Source organism: Oryctolagus cuniculus, chromosome 16, assembly GCF_051225735.1.
Source record: "Oryctolagus cuniculus isolate XC-2025 breed Fujian yellow rabbit chromosome 16, ASM5122573v1, whole genome shotgun sequence".
Classification (NCBI taxonomy): Eukaryota; Metazoa; Chordata; class Mammalia; order Lagomorpha; family Leporidae; genus Oryctolagus; species Oryctolagus cuniculus.
This window is the reverse complement of record NC_142882.1, coordinates 28,154,832-28,172,199: the sequence shown is the minus strand read 5'-3', so window position 1 is coordinate 28,172,199 and position 17,368 is coordinate 28,154,832. Positions and strand designations below refer to the sequence as shown.

The 17,368-nt window shown below is 42.3% G+C and overlaps 1 protein-coding gene across 48 annotated transcripts in view; it reads right to left on the bottom strand.

The window, feature by feature from the left end:
* The window catches only part of LOC103345948 (zinc finger protein 39), an 89,585-nt gene that overhangs the window by 53,674 nt on the left and 18,543 nt on the right, over nt 1-17,368 (bottom strand). For 14 of the 48 annotated variants that reach the window (XR_016222310.1, XR_016222307.1, XR_016222306.1 and 11 more), the window contains one exon: nt 11,267-11,400. The exons of 25 other annotated variants lie outside the window; for them this stretch is intronic. The gene's annotated coding sequence lies outside the window, so the exon portion shown is untranslated. Of the gene's footprint in view, nt 1-11,061; nt 11,401-17,368 lie in introns of those variants that run through there. 9 more of the 48 variants (XR_016222305.1, XR_016222303.1, XR_016222317.1 and 6 more) reach the window with 1 other exon arrangement.

Sequence of the window (17,368 nt, the reverse complement as noted above, 5' to 3'; positions counted from 1 at the left end):
TCAACAGCCTTTGTATACACAAGCAATGCCATTCCTGAGAAAGAACTGCTAAGATCAATCCCATTCACAATAGCTACAAAAACAATGAAATACTTTGGAATAAACTTAACCAAGGCCATTAAGGATCTCTACGATGAGAATTACAAAATCTTAAAGAAAGAAATAGAAGAGGATACCAAAAAATGGAAAAATCTTCCATGCTCATGGATTGCAAGAATCAATATCATCAAAATGTCCATTCTCCAAAAAGCAATTTATAGATTCAATGCAATCCCAATCAAGATACCAAAGACATTCTTCTCAGATCTGGAAAAAATGATGCAGAAATTCATATGGAGTCACAAAAGACCTCGAATAGCTAAAGCAATCTTGTACAACAAAAACAAAGCCGGAGGCATCACAATACCAGATTTCAGGACATAATACAGGGCAGTTGTAATCAAAACAGCATGGTACTGGTACAGAAACAGATGGATAGACCAATGCAACAGAATTGAAACACCAGAAATCAACCCAAACATCTACAGCCAACTTATATTTGACCAAGGATCTAAAACCAATTCCTGGAGCAAGGACAGTCTATGCAATAAATGGTGCTGGGAAAACGGGATTTCCACATGCAGAAGCATGAAGCAAGACCCTTACCTTACACCTTACACAAAAATCCACTAAACGTGGATTAAAGACCTAAATCTACGTCCTGACACCATTAAGTTATTAGAGAACATTGAAGAAACCCTTCAAGATATTGGCACAGGCAAAGAATTTCTGGAAAAGACCTGGGAGGCACAGGCAGTCAAAGCCAAAATCAACTATTGGGATTGCATCAAATTGAGAAGTTTCTGTACTGCAAAAGAAACAGTCAGGAGAGTGAAGAGACAACCGACAGAATGGGAACAAACAAATATTTGCAAACTATGCAACAGATAAAGGGTTGATAACCAGAATCTACAAAGAGATCAAGAAACTCCACAACATCAAAACAAACAACCCACTTAAGAGATGGGCCAAGGACCTCAATAGACATTTTTCAAAAGAGGAAATCCAAATGGCCAACAGGCACATGAAAAAATGTTCAAGGTCGCTAGCAATCAGGAAAATGCAAATCAAAACCACAATGAGGTTTCACCTCACCCCGGTGAGAATGCTTCACATACAGAAATCTACCAACAACAGATGCTAGACAGGATGTGGGGAAAAAGGGACAGTAACCCACTGTTGGTGGGAATGCAAACTGGTCAAGCCACTATGGAAATCAGTCTGGAGATTCCTCAGAAACCTGAAGATAACCCTACCGATCGACCCAGCCATGCCACTCCTTGGAATTTACCCAAAGGAATATAAATTGGCAAACAAAAAAGCGGTCTGCACCTTAATGTTTATTGCAGCACAATTCACAATAGCCAAGACCTGGAACCAACCTAAATGCCCATCAACGGTAGACTGGATAAAGAAACTATGGGATATGTGTTCTTTAGAATACTATACCGCAGTAAGAAACAACGAAATCCAGTCATTTGCAACAAAATGGGGAAATCTGGAACACATCATGCTGAGTGAAGTAAGCCAGTCCCAAAGGGACAAATACCATATGTTCTCCCTGATCGGTGACAACTGACTGAACACCAAAAAGGAAACCTCCTGAAGTGAAATGGACACTATGAGAAATGGTGACTTGATCAGCATAGCCATGACTGTTAATGAACAACTTAATACATTATCCCTCTTAGTAGTTTTTTTGTCTGTTCTACTTAATATGACTGGTTTAATTCTGTAATTATCACAGTTATTCTTAAGTGTTGAAAATTAACTGAAATGTGATCCCTGTTAAACATAAGAGTGGGAATAAGAGAGGGAAGAGATGTATAATTTGGGACATGCTCAAGCTGACTTGCCCCAAATGGTAGAGTTAGAAACATACCAGGGGATTCCAATTCAATCCCATCAAGGCGGCATGTACCAATGCCATCTCACTAGTCCAAGTGATCAATTTCAGTTCACAATTGATCATAATGAAAGGACTAAGAGTCAAAGGGAGCACATAAACAAGTCTAGTACCTGCTAACACTAACCGATAGAATAAATAAAGGGGAGAGTGATCCAACATGGGAAGCGAGATACTCAGCAGACTCATAGAATGGCAGATGTCCTAACTAGCACTCTGGCCTCAGAGTCAGCACTAAAGGCATTCGGATCTGGCTGAAAAGCCCATGAGAGTATTTCAGGCATGGAAAGCCAAGATACTCTGGCAAAAAGATCTCTGTGAGTGAGATCCCAGTGGAAAGAACAGGTCTTCAAAGAAGGAGGTACCTTTCTCTGAAGGGAGGAGAGAACCTCCACTTTGACTATGACCTTGTCTAAACAAGATAAGAGTCGGAGAACTCAAGGGGCTTCCATAGCCTTGGCAGCTCATGACTGGAGCATAGGGAGATTACTGATGCCATAAACAGGAGTGTCAATTGGTAAAGTCAACAACAGGAGTCACGGTGCACTTACTCCTCATGTAGGATCTCTATCCTTAATGTGCTGTGTATTGAGGCTTAATGCTATAACGAGTACTCAAACAGTATATTTCACTTTGTGTTTCTATGGGGGTGCAAACTGTTGAAATCTTTACTTAATGAATGTATACTAAACTGATCTTTTGTAAAAAAAAAAAAAAAAAAAAAAAAAAGGAAAGAAATTATCAATTCCCAACTTGACTCTCACTGCGATTAAACATGACAATAGGTCTGATCTGATTTCATCATCATTTAAAAAAAATCATCTATTATTTTTCACTTTATGTTTCTGTGTGGGAGCAAACTGTTGAAATCCATACTTAATGTATACTAAGCTGATCTTCTGTATATTAAGATAATCGAAAATGAATCTTGATGTGAATGGAAGGGGAGAGGGAGTGGGAAAGGGGAGGGTTGTGGGTGGGAGGGACGGTATGGGGGGGAAGCCATTGTAATCCATAAGTCGTACTTTGGAAATTTATATTCATTAAATAAAAGTTAAAAAAAATCAACATTTCTATTTTACATCATATTGTTAGGTATTTTTTCCATAAAATCCTTTTTAAAAGACATTTAACCTTCTTCTCTATAACATGTCATTGCATGTTTCTTAAAATGACATTTATGCCATTATATGTTTTCATACGTGGCATAGTATGTCAGACCACCATTTGGAATGCTTGTATCCCATATTGAAATGACTGGGATTGAGATCCACTTCTGCTTCTGTTCCAGCTTCCTAATGATACACTTGGGAGGTAGCAAATGGTGGCCCAAGTACTTGGGTTCCTGCCATCACATGGGACACCTGGATGAAGTTTCTGGCATCTGGCTTCAACCTGGCCCAGCACTTGCTGTTGTAGACATAAAACATTTTAACTTATCTGAATGGCAAAGCAACAGTGATAGATGGACAGAGATCTTTCATCCAGATTCACTACTCAAATTCTTACAATGCCCATGGCTGAGCCAGACCAAAGCTAGAATTCTGGAACTCCGTCATGGGCAGCAGAAATCTAAGTATTTGATCCATTACCTGTTGTCTCTCTGGGTATGCATTAGTAGGAAATGGATCAGGAACAGAACCAGGACTCAAAATGACACTCCAAATGAAGTATGTGTGTCTCAAGCACCATCTTAATTGTGATACCAAACTTTTCAAAGATATTTATTTATTTGAAAGTCAGAGTTAGAGAAAGAGAGGGAGAGCCAGACAGAGAAAAAGAGAAACAGAGAAAGACCTTCCATCTGCTGCTTTACTCCCCAGATAGCTGCAATGGCCTGCGCTGGGCCAGGTTGAACCCAGGAGCTAGGAATTCTTTGGGGTCTCCCATGTGGGTGACAAACAGCCCAAGCACTTAGGCTATCTTCTGTTGCTTTTCTCAGGCCATTATCAGGGAGCTGAGACAGAAATGAACAGCCAGGAGAGAAACCGGTGCCCAAATGGGATGCTGGCATCACAGGCGGCAGCTCTGCCCATTATACCATAACATTGTTCCCAAATGGGGACTTTTAAGCGTCTACACTGATCACCATCATTTTATCAAATTCTCAAGATGGCTCCACTTAACCTGAACGCCTGCTTTAGCAGGGAACACTCTGTTGTCAATTGGCTAGGCAACAAACAACAAGTACTATCTGGGTGCACACTGGATGCTACGTTGGGGGCTGAGGCCCAAAATGCCTCTTGGAAGCACATGTAAACACAGAGTACTTCGAAAGTGTGTGGAAAACTGAATTAAAAGATAAACCTATGTTGTATATAAAATGGAAACTATGCAGTTTTTTCATGATGCACATTTTGAAGAACTTTTGTTAAGAAGCTTTTGTAATTACATGCTAAGTGCTTTAAGGAATAAGGACCAGTTTCTCTGGAAAGTAATATAGAGAGGGACAGAAAGACGGAAGGGTGACCCTGAATTAGGTTGGAGGTGACATCAAAGAATGACTACTGAAAGTGTATTTAGTAGATTGTGCTGAGACGAAGAGCAGGAATTGCCAGTGCTATCATCATATGCATGGCTGGTGCATAGTCCAGCTCTGCACGGCTTATTAAAAATAAGAGCACGGTGTGATGGGGCAGGCCTTTAAGCTAGTGTTTAAAACACTGGTTTGATCAGCAGTGACAATTATTTCCTTAAGAGACTGCTTAGAATAGTTTCATAAATGCATTTAATTGCTCATTATACTTCCTAACAGCATCGCCAATCCGAGTTGCTCCCCTGAAAGCTAATCAGTAAGATTAAACTACTTGGCTCATGAAGCTGGCCCACCCACACGTAGACCTTTGTGTCGCTCCCCCTCTTCATGGAGGAACGACACAAGACCCTGCGCTGTTCTTTTGTCTGCTCGGCCCTTCCCGGGTTTGCTGCTGGTTCTTCCCGGGTTGGCTAGGGTTGGCTACCGTCCTTCCACCTCCGTGGAGGGGCGGTGCCCTCTGCCACTTTCCCCACTTCCGCGGGGGAGCAGCACACCGCCGGCCGGCTCTCTCGCGGGCTGCTCAGATGTTCCTCAGGTGTTCCCCTTATATGTTCCTGGTGCATGTTGTCTCTCTCCTCCTTTATAGTCCTCTTCCACCAATCCCAACTCTGCTACCCACACACCGAGTACGCTGCTCTCCTCCAATCAGGAGCAGGAGCAGCTCCTGCAGGTTAATGGTCAAACTGGAGGCAGCTGTGTAGAAGCTGTTTCCTCCTCTCCCAGCGCCATATTGTGGGAGAGCAGATGCTTAGAATAAGTCTTAATTCCAGTAACTTAGTCTAGTCCGAGTTGCTCCCCACAGTTCCCCCTTTCTTTTTATTTTTTGGCGTTGATACGCGCCTGTTTTCAGTGCCCCGCGGCACACACTCTGCTCTGCTTGCTATCGTTGCCCACAGGTGCTTACAAGCCCTACCAATCAGGCAAACTGAATCCGGGTCCTCTCTTCGCCATGTTGTGAGGTTTTTAGGCGCTGATGCGTGCCTGTGTTCGGTGCCCTGCAGCGCATGCTCTGCTCTGCTAGAACTGCCTGCAGGTGCTTACAAGCCCTACCAATCAGGCAAACTGAATCCAAGCCCTCTCATTGCCGTTTTGTGGGGAGACTTATTGATGTTGATTCGTGCCTGTCTTCGGTGACCTGCAGCCGCCCACAGGTGCTTATTGTCTTACTAATCAGGCAGACCGAATCCAAGCTCTCTCATTGCCATGTTGTGGGGAGGCCTTATTTTTCTCTATTTCTCTATCTCCGGGCATTCCTATCTCTCCTATTTTACTTCTATCTGCCAGCATTCCTATTTCTCTCATTTTACTTCTAAACTTCTGTTTCTCTTATCCCCGCGGCTTCCCGGCGCCCGCCCCGAGGCTGCTTCTCGGCGCCTTGCCCCGTGGCGGCTTCCCGGCTCTGCGCGGCTTCCCTACTTCGCGTGCGCTCCGCGGTCTCTGCGCCCCTTCGCACCCGCACCACGGCCTCCACGCTAGCCCTGCATTCCCTATCTACTTGCGCCCCGTGCGCTCTCCCCGCTTGTGCCCCACGCGCTCTCTGCACACGGCGGCTTCCGCAAATCACAGCCTAGCTCACGTTTCCGCCATCGGTTGGTTTAGTTTTCAGTCTAAGTTCCCCGGGCTAACCTGACGAAATGCAACCTATAGCTTATGTCTCCGCTCCCAGTTTGGCTTCCCGTCTTTTGCTCCCCGGGCTAATCTGACAGATTCCAACCTGGCTTACGTCTCCGCCTCTGGTTTTAGCTTTTCGCCTTTTGTTCCCTGGGCTGACTTGACGAATTCCAACCTAGCTTACGTCTCCGCCTCAGCCTGCCCCCGCGGCTTCATTTTCCCTAACATTTTTCTCTACCCGGTATGTTTCCTAACTTTTCTTCCAACAATATTCCCCTCTCATTTCTCCTGGCTTCTCCCCACAGTCCGTATCCGAGTCTAAGTTTCTTCTAGGTTTCACTTTCGCTTTCAACCATAAATTTCTCCTAACCCCCGCCATAGTCTGTATCTGAGTCTATGTTTCTTCCAGCTTTCACTTTCGCTTTCAATCCTAACTTCTTCCAGCACTTTTTCTGTCCGGCTTTTCCCTAGGCTCTTTCCTAGTCTCTCTCTCCGGTATTTTCCCACTTCTTCCCTCGTCTCTCTCTGATATTTTCCCACTTCTTCCCGCTTCTTCCCTCCTAGGTTTCCTACCGAGTCACGGCACCATTATGTCTCCTAGGCTTCCTATCCAAGTCACGGCACCATTATGTCGCTCCCCCTCTTCGCGGAGGAGCGACACCTTTGCAGGCCACATTTGCTCTTCCCTGCTGGCTTAGTAACAGAAGTTCTACTGCACTCGATGGTTACTGAGGGTAAACGAGAGTGAGTGTGCCCTGGCAGATTCCCATCTCCCATGCTTCCACTTTCACATGCTTCTTAAGTGGACTCTAATCCTCATGGGAGAATTTAATCTGCTCATCTGTACACATCTCAACAACCTGCTTTGCTGAGAACTGGCTGCTGTCCCAAGGAAAAGTCTTCCAAATCTTTTAAAGCTTTTCTGACAGGAGCCATGAAATCGTGCTTTATTCAGAGTGCACTCAACTTGAACCTCAGGGGTTTCACGACTCAGAAATCACCCACTTCGTGTAGGACTTAAACTGGGAAAACTACTTCCTTGTCTTCTATAAGTCCCTCCCCTGGTCTCTGTGCTAAGTTTCTTTTTTTAAAAGAACAAACTATATATATTGGAGTGGCAGAGTTAGAGGGAAAGAGAGATAAAGAGGTTTTCCATCCGCTGGTTCACTCCCCTAGTGGCCACAATGGCCAGAGATGGGCTGATCCAAAACCAAGGGCCCAGAGCTTCTTCCAGGTCTCCCACATGGGTGCAGGGACTCAAGCACTTGTGCCATCTTCCTCTGCTTTCCCAGGCCATTAGCAGGGAGCCAGACCAGAAGTGGAGCAGCTGGGACATGCAACTGGCACCCATATGGGATGCTGGCATTGCAGCTGGAGGCCTAACCTACTATACCACAGTGATGGCCCCTGTGCTAAGTCTCTATACACTGTTGGGCCTTTTTGAACTTACTTCTTTCTCTTTCTCTCTTGCTCACATACACACATATCTTAGCCAGAAAACCAAGGAAAATAGGAAGTGGCCAGCCCTTCCCTAAACATAAAAAGCTGTCTCAGCCACACCTTCTCACAGGTCCATAATGATCATTGCTGGGGCCCAGAAATCCTGACTGGTCTATGTAAGGGCCAAACAATTATAATTTACAGAGCCAAACAATTATAATTACATCCTTCATCAAGGCATTTAATTAGGCACAAGATAAGAGACTTCTGGACTCCTAGGAACCCTTGCAGGGAAGATTGGGAATGACCCAGAAAGTAGCTACTTTAAGTCCCAAGGAAGCACAACCCTCAGCATTATACTGTTCAACCTGTGAATAGAGGGAGAGAAAATTTCATTTCTAAAATCCAGGCAAAGAGTTAGGCTGAGAGAAAATTTTAGCACTTTCTCTTTCTAAAGTTATCTTCTTAATATTTTCCTCTTTATACTTGGAAATCTAATTAACTAAAAGTGAAGAAAATTGGCTCAGGAGAAAAAAATCCTAATAGTGTAAAGGCCCAAAGAGTTACCCCTCTTCTAAGGAATCCTGTTAGTTGTGGCTGGGATCACACAGAAGCTTCACTGAGCATTATCTGAGGCATCCTCATGTCTTGTTAACCCCAATGTTCACCACTTACCAAGAGACCACCATGAATCAGGAGCCATGTTCTACATATATCACCACATGCAATTCATTCAATAAAATGGGGGGGGGGTGAATTAAGCCAGTCCCATTGCATAGGAGAAAAAAACCAAGGCCCAAAGGGTTTAAATTCCCTGTCCCAAAAGCAATATAGCTAAGAAGTACCAGAGCTGCTGTTAAAAGCAGATTCGTGGAACTCCAAATTCTGGACCTAATACCATGTTGCACAGCACCTTGTCTGTCACAGGTGCATCTTGTTTTGTTTTAGGGGTTTTGTGGCATTGAGTGATTTATAAATTGTACTTCTTCAGTATTCCTTGAAGACCTACTATGGGAAAGCTACTATAGACATTTTAAAAAGCATAAGACCTAATTCCTTCCCTCATCTCTCACTCTGACTATTGCAATAGCCTGTTTACAAATCTTCTGTTGCCAACACTTTCTCTAGTTCAATTCATGTAGCAGTCACAGTATTCTTTAATTTTTCAAAAGATCTATTTATTTGGAAGGCAGGTTAAAAGACAAATTTTTGCAGTCATTGGTTCACTTCCCAAATGGGTGCGACAGCAGAGGCTGTGCCAGGTTGAAGCCAGAAGCCAAGGACTCCATCTGGGTCTCCAAGGTGGGTGGCAGAAACTCAAGTACTTTAGCCATCATCCACTGCTTCCCAGGAAAATGAGCAGAAGGATGAAATGGAAGTGGAATACCCAGAATTTGAACCAGCACTGTCATGAGATACGGGTGTCTGAAGCTAAAGCTACAGTCTAATCTTCTGTGCCACAATTCTCACCCCCAGAGTAATCTTATTAAATGAAAGAAAAGCCACTTTCTGCTTCTTCCTATTTACAATAATCTATGGCTTTCCATTACAACTGGAATAAAATCCAAGCTCTTGATAGCCTAAAAAAATTATGAAGGTTTGCCCCCTCTCCATCTCATCTACTACCACATGCCTCAATTCACTCTCACAGCTCTCAGGCCTTCTCTTTACTCCTAAAATGTGCCTAGACCCCTATTTTCAAATCCTTACACAGTTGTCTCCTGCTCATCACATTTCAATTGGAAATCATTTCCAAGGGCATACCAAGCTTATTTGGCAGTTGTTTTTTTTTTTCCTTTGATGACAAATCATTACATAAAATCAGTCATAATTATTTTCTTGATAAATTCTTTAGTTTTAACAGAAGCAATTGATGACTTAAAAGAAACTTTCATTTTTAAAGTATTCAAATTTAATATACTATCTACAAAGCAAACTAAAATTTGCACATACCAAACAAAAATACTATACTCTGCAGCTGAGCTGATTTGCTTTAAAATATAATCAAAGGGGTGGGCATTTGGCATAGTGGTTAAGGTACCACAAGTGGACACCACATCCTACATCAGAGTGCTGTGTTTGGGTCCTTGCTCTGCTTGCAATTCTAGTTTCCTGGGAAGCATCAGGTGATGAATCAAGTAACTGGGTTCCTGCCATCCACATGAGAGACTTAGATTTAGTTCCTGGTTTTGGCCTGGCCCAGGTCCCAGTTGTTGGGGCACTTGCAGAGAGAACCAGCAGATGGGATACCAGTTTTTCTCTCTGGATGAATGCAAGCATATGTAGTATCACAGCTGTTGGAGATAAAAACTTAGTCCCAGGGACCAACCAATTCTGAAATACTACTCTCTAACTAAATCTGCAATTTCAGGGGTCCACAGTGTATATTATGTGCGTTGAAGTTACAACATATATATCAAAACTTAAGTAACCACAGCAATTTTTTAAACCCTAGATCAACCAAATTTTTTTAGGAGAGAAATATTTTACAACGGTCATTGTTTAAAATTGCCAGTATATGATATATAGGAACAGGCCAAACATTACTGTTACTTTGGTTTGTTTAAAAAAAAAAAAAATATTTGAAAGGCAGAGTTACAGAAAGAGAGAAGAGAGAGAGAAATCTTCCATCCACTGGTTCATTCCCCAAATGGCCACCATGGATAGGGCTAAGTCAGAATGAAGCTGGAACCTAGAGCTTCTTCTAGATCTTCCAAATGGAGGCAGAGGCCAACTACTTGGGCCATAGTCCTCTGTTTGCCCAGGCATGTTAGCAGGGAGCTGGATGGGAAGTGGAGCAGCCAGGCCGGGACTTAAACCAGTGACCATATGGGATGCTGGCATCATGGGCAACAGATTTACCTACTATGCCATGCCAGGCCTATTATATTGGTTTTTTCAAACGTTTCTTTTATCTACTGGAAAGGCATAATGAGAGAGGTGGTTGACTTTCCAAATGGCCACAATAGCCATGGCCAACCCAGACTGAAGCCAGGAATCAGGAACTCCACCTGAATCTCCCACACTAGTAGCCATCAGCCACTGCCTTCCAGGATGCATGAGGAAGCTAGATTAGAAACAAGCTGCAGGGACTTGAACTGGCACCCCAATAGGGAAAATGGGCACTCTGAGTGGTGACAACCTGCTGCTGTACCACAGTACCTGTCCCACTGATTGCTCTAAAATCCCTCTACAGATTAGCAGCATCCTGCTCCCTTCCCCTGCACAGTTATAAAAAGAAAAAAAGAAAAAAAATTGGTGTGTGTTGTTATGTGGGGAAATAGGGCATGACAGTAGCAGAAACATGGAGGAGGAAGTAAAACAATGGAGATAAAATGTACCAGAAGCCAAGGGAGGGTAAATTTCAAGAAGGATGAAATAGTTGGTTGTAACCTATACTACAGAGCACCCCCTCTTCTCTTGTCAAAGCCAATTGGTAACACAGTCCAGAGATCTCCTTCTACTACATGGGGAGGTAAAACCAAAGTGCCTTCTTCTGGTCAGGATACAAATTAATTCAAAGGGGAAATTTTTTTTTTTTTGAGGGGGTAAAGATTTAATTTATTTATTTGAGAGGCAGAGTTACAGAGAGAGGGAAAGACACAGAGAAAGGTCTTCTATCCGCTGGTTTACTCCTCAAATGTATGCAACAGCTAGAGCTGGACAGATCTGAAGCCAGGAGCCAGGAGCTTCTTCTGGGTCTCCCACATGGGTGCAGGAGCCCACACACTTACGTCATCTTCAACTGTTTTCCCAGGTCATAGCACAAAGTTGGATCAAAAGAGGAGCATCCAGAAATACAACCGGTGCCCATATGGGATGTTGGTGCCACAGGTGGAGGCTTAGCCCACTAAGCCACAGCGCCAGCCTGCAAAGGGAAAATTTCTTACATTTGTTCTTAACCATGTGTTAGTGTCAAAGGCAGGAAGAGAGATGAGTACATGTGATATTCATGCAGTGTCAGGTTTCTGTTCCTCAACCTTAATCCTGCATAGAAGTCAGCCAATGGCTAAATCAACCTTGATGGTGCATGAAGAGGGAGGAGATCCTACTTGGGACACAGGTAGCAAGAAAATCTCCGGGTCTGCCTCTTAGATGCCAATTTGAGGAAAGTTCTCAAAAATAACCACCCACAGAGCTGGTTAAATGCAATTACACTGACCACTCACACGTGCTGTCTATCCCATCTGCATCTTGCTCACTTAAAGAAACAGCAAGCACTTGACCACTTTTAAGTCATTTCACTTTTTAAAAGATTTATCACTTCTTTACTTGAAAGACAGTGATGAGAAGAAAAACCAGAGAGAGAGAAAGACTGTGTTTTTCTATCTGCTGGTTCTCTATACTCCCACAACAGGATGATACTGGGCCATGCTGAAGCCAGGGTCCAGGATCTCCCATAATGGTGCCAGGAATCTAAGTATTTGGGCCACCATATGCTGCTTCACAGAGTGTGTTATAGCAGGAAGCTAGACTGGAGTGCACCCCAGAGTAGATCCCATGTATTCCATCATGGGATATAGACATCCTAAGAGGCAGCTAAACCCTCTGCAACACAACACCACCCCAAGTCTTTTCAATTTTAAACTCCCTTCTATAGGTAGGTCTCAATCTGATTTTTGGATGGTGAAATTGAAGTAAACATCACTTAACAGTTTTTTAACTTTTTTATTAAATAAAACATATTTTGTAAGCAAAATCACTTTCTAGCAACTGTGGCTACACTCCTATCCATTTCACTATTTAGAAGAAACATAATCAATTAGTAATTGGTTCTAGATGCAGGGGCATCATTTTTCTCTATTAATTCATCTCTTCAATTTTCAACCTTTAAATGCTAGGTTACAGGCCTTTCCCATAATACCAACTTCCAAGTTATCTCTTTAAAATCAATTTTTATTTTACAATAGTTTTCAGATTTACAGAAAAAAAATGCCAGGGTAAAACGGAGTTTATATATACCTCACCCCCAGTTTCCACTCTTACTAACAAATTAATATGGTACACTTAACACAACTAATTAAGCAATGTTGATAACATTTTTAAAAAATCAAGGTGGCATGTACCAATGCCATCTCACTAGTCCAAGTGATCAATTTCAGTTCACAATTGATCATAATGAAAGGACTAAGAGTCAAAGGGAGCACATAAACAAGTCTAGTACCTGCTAACACTAACCGATAGAATAAATAAAGGGGAGAGAGATCCAACATGGGAAGTGAGATACTCAGCAGACTCATAGAATGGCAGATGTCCTAACTAGCACTCTGGCCTCAGAATCAGCTCTAAAGGCATTCGGATCTGGCTGAAAAGCCCATGAGAGTATTTCAGGCATGGAAAGCCAAGATACTCTGGCAAAAGATCTCTGTGAGTGAGATCCCAGTGGAAAGAACAGGTCTTCAAAGAAGGAGGTACCTTTCTCTGAAGGGAGGAGAGAACCTCCACTTTGACTATGACCTTGTCTAAACAAGATAAGAGTCGAAGAACTCAGAGGGCTTCCATAGCCTTGGAAACTCATGACTGGAGCATTGGGAGATTACTGATGCCATAGACAGGAGTGTCAATTGGTAAAGTCAACAACAGGAGTCACTGTGCACTTACTTGTCATGTAGGATCTCTGTCCTTAATGTGCTGTGTATTGAGATTTAATGCTATAACGAGTACTCAAACAATATATTTCACTTTGTGTTTCTATGGGGGTGCAAACTGTTGAAATCTTTACTTAATGCATACTAAACTGATCTTCTGTTAAAAAAAAAAAAAAAAAAAAAAAAAAAAAAAAAGGAAAGAAATTATCAATTCCCAACTTGACTCTTTCTGGGATTAAACACGACAATAGGTCTGATCTGATTTCATCATCATTTAAAAAAATCATCTATTATTTTTCACTTTATGTTTCTGTGTTGGAGCAAACTGTTGAAATCCTTACTTAATGTATACTAAGCTGATCTTCTGTATATTAAGATAATCAAAAATGAATCTTGATGTGAATGGAAGGGGAGAGGGAGTGGGAAAGAGGAGGGTTGTGGGTGGGAGGGACGGTATGGGGGGGAAGCCATTGTAATCCATAAGTCGTACTTTGGAAATTTATATTCATTAAATAAAAGTTAAAAAATAAATAAATAAATAAAATATATTTATTTGAAAGGCAAAATTACAGAGAGAAAGAGAAAAAATCTTCCATCTGCTGGTTTACCCCCAATTAGCTTCAATGGCTGGGGCTGAGATAGGCCATAACCAGGAGCCTAAAACACCATCTGGGTCTCTTGGATCTCTCACATTGGTGGCCTGCGCCCATGTACTTGAACCACCTTCTGCTGCTTTTCCAGGAGCATCAGCAGAGAATTGGATTGGAACTGAACAGTCAGAACTTGCACCATCACCCACTGGCTTTGCAAGTGGTGAATTAACCCACTGCATCACAACACTGGCCCCAACATTGATATGTTATGAAATGAAATCCACATTTTACTTGTATTTGCTTAGTTTTTACTTAATGTTCTTTTTCTTTTCCAGGATCTCCGAATTGTAATTTTAAAGTCAGAAACTAGATCTTTTAGTTATAGAATCAATAAATGAGGGCAGCATAGTGGTGCTGCAAATTAACCTGTTGCTTACATGCCAGTATTCCATATCAGAAAGCCAGTTAGAAGACTGGCTGCTCTTCTTCTGACCCAGCTTCTTGTTAATGCAGTGGAAGATGGTCCAAATGCTTGGATCCCTACCATGCATGTGGGAAACTCATATGGGGTTCCTAACTCCTGGTTTCAGCCAGGTCCACCATAGATGTTGCAGCCATCTCTCTCTCTCTCTCTCTCTCTCTCTACTTCCCCCTTTAAAACATAATACATGTACATATTAAGTGTCAAATACCACATAGGTGTATAAATAAAAGTATTACTTCTTTCTTTCCAAGAAGAAACTACTCTTAAGTTTCTTACATGCCCTACTGTAAGTTCCATATGCATATACACAATTGTACTTAACATCATGAAAAATGGAATTAAAATGTAAAGTTTGTTTTACTATAAATTTTGAAATCCATGCATAGAAAGGGTCTTCAAAAAGATTGTGTAGTGCATTATGAAAAAAATTGAATGGGTTTCAATTTTTTGCACCAAAATAACATTATCTTTTAACTCCATTTTCTATGAATTTTTTGAATTTACAAAGATACATATGCTTGTATCTTTTTTTTATATGAAGTAGTATTTTTTTTTCTGTGCCTTCTTTGACATATAAGCAGTCTGTCCCTAACTCATTTTTCAAACTACTACATATTTTGTATTCTATTATATGGATGTTTCATAATGTATTTTAGTATTTCCCTATTGATATACACTTGTTTTGTTCTCACTGCAAAAAATATTATAAAGAACTTACAAAGTCTTTATGTACTTGACTAAATATCTGTAGGATAAATTCCTGCAGCTGAATCCTACCAAAGGACACTTGCATTTAAAATATTTTGTAAAGATACTGGCAAATTTTCCTCCAGAGACACTCTTCTGTATTATATTCCTGCCACCTGTGAGTACAAGATCCTCTTCCCCAACTTCATCAAGTATGTTATCACACAAACTGTTCATTTCAAGATGTTTCAAATTTTCCATCTTCCTTTCTCTAACTTCAGGTTGTCTTCCTTCTTCGTGGCTCTCTGATCACATTCGGTTCTCTTACCAAATTTCTGTGAATACTGTCCTGTACTTATTTCCCTCCATCCTTATACTCTAATTCCTTTCCCTCACACCTCCAACCTCATTTTCCCTGCTCATAAATTGCCCTTATAGTTTCTCTGCAACTCAGCACCAGCGAACAGAAAGCACTCTTTCCCTGCTCTCCCAATCTGTCAACTTCCTGGACCAACAGAGAATGTTAATCAAGAAACCTGGAAAGATTTCATCAGGGTCAAATTACAAGAAGGAATAAATTCCCACTGCTGTAGATCTGAGGAAAAATATGCCTGGGAAAGCATTGGAAGATGGCCCAAGTCCTTGGGCCGCCACACCCGTGTGAGAGACTTAGAAGAAGCTCCAGGCTCCTGGCTTCGGATTGGCACAGCTCCAGCCGTTGCGTCCATGTGGGGAGTGAACCAGCAGATGGAAGACCTCTCTCTTTCTCTGCCTCTGCCTTCTGTAACTCTGCCTTTTAAATAAATAATTAAATAAATAAATAAATAAATAGAGAGAGGGTGGACGATCTTTGTCCCCCCTGCCTTTCAAATGAAATGACAATAAGTAAATATTAAAAAAATAATAATAATAGAGAAGTAGGGCAAAAAATAGGGGTGAAGGAAAGCAAAAACTTAAAATCCTAAAAGCACCAGACTGTAAAATAGGAAACAAATCACAGAAAGGGTAGAGGTGGGAGCAAAGATTATCTCAGGAAAAAAAGCCAACTTCTTGCATCCTCCAAGAAAAGATCTTTCACTCCATCACTACCACCTTCTGTCCAGAGCTCTAAATACAATTCAAGAGAAGGCATGGGTTGCATGCAAGGCGGGGCACAGCGGAAGGGGCAATGAAAACCCAGTTCCTCTAATAGCAAATTCCTCACCCCAACTTCATATGCAGCAAATCTGTACTCACCACCTAAAATCAGCTTCACAGAATAAACCACTGAGGCTCAGAAAAATCAAAGATCCACAATTGCTGGCCTATTAAGCCTCTTAGAAATTAGGATGCTGCTAGATAAACTGGTATTATGGTCAAGATACTTATAAAGACAAAAATAGGGGCTGGCACTATGGTGCAGTGGGATAAGCTGTGGTCTGCAATGTTGGTCTCCCATTTGAGCACTGGTTTGAGCACCAGTTGCTCCACTTCCAATCCACCTCCCTGCTAAAGTGCCCGAGAAGTTAGCAGAAGACGGTCAAAGTACTTGGGTACCTGCCATCCATGGTGGAGCTCCAGATTTTGGCTTTGGTTTGGCCCAGCCTTGAGGGGTGTGACCATTTGGGGATTGAACCAGTAGATGGAAGATCTCTCCCATCCCCATTATTGCCTTTCAAGTAAATATAAAAAAAAAAAAAAAAAAAAAACCCACACACACACACACACAAAGATGCAAATTAGATGGTAGTCTATGGGTTTATGACTACTGAAAATGAACTGAAGACAATGGAAAGTGATAGATAAAATAACTGGGGCTAAAGCATGCAGCCCTGACAACAGTACTCAGCAAGGCTTCAAGCAGATTTAGATAAGTATGTGCAGGAGCCAGCACTGTGGCATAGCAGGTAAAGATGCTGCCTGCAGTGCCAGCATCCCATATGGGTGCCAGTTCAAGTCCCAGCAGGTCCACTTCCGATCCAGCTCTTTGCTATGGCCTGGGGAAGTAGTAGAAGATGGCCTAAGTGCTTGGGCCCCTGCACCCACATGGGAAGACCCAGAGGAAGCACCTGGCTCTTGCTTCAGATCAGCACAGCTCCGGCCGTTGCGGCCAATTGGGAAGTGAACCAATGGATGGAAGACCTCTTTCTCTCTCTCTCTCTGCCTCTTTAAGAAAGAAAAGAAAAAGAAAAAGTATCTACAAATAGGCCAGTGCTATGGTGCAGCAGGTTAAAGCCCTGGCCTGCAGTACGGGCATCTCATATGGGCGCTGGTTTGGGTCCCAGCTGCTCCACTTCCTATCCAGCTCCCAGCTAATGCACCTGGGAAAGCAGTGGAGGATGACCCAAGTCTTTGGGCCCGTTTACCCACGTGGGATACCCAGAAGAAGCTCCTGGCTTCAGATCAGCTTAGCTCCAGCCATTGTAGCCTTTTGGGGCGTGAACCAGCAGACAGAAGACCTCTCTGTCTCTATCTCTGTAACTCTGCTTTCAAATAAATGAAATA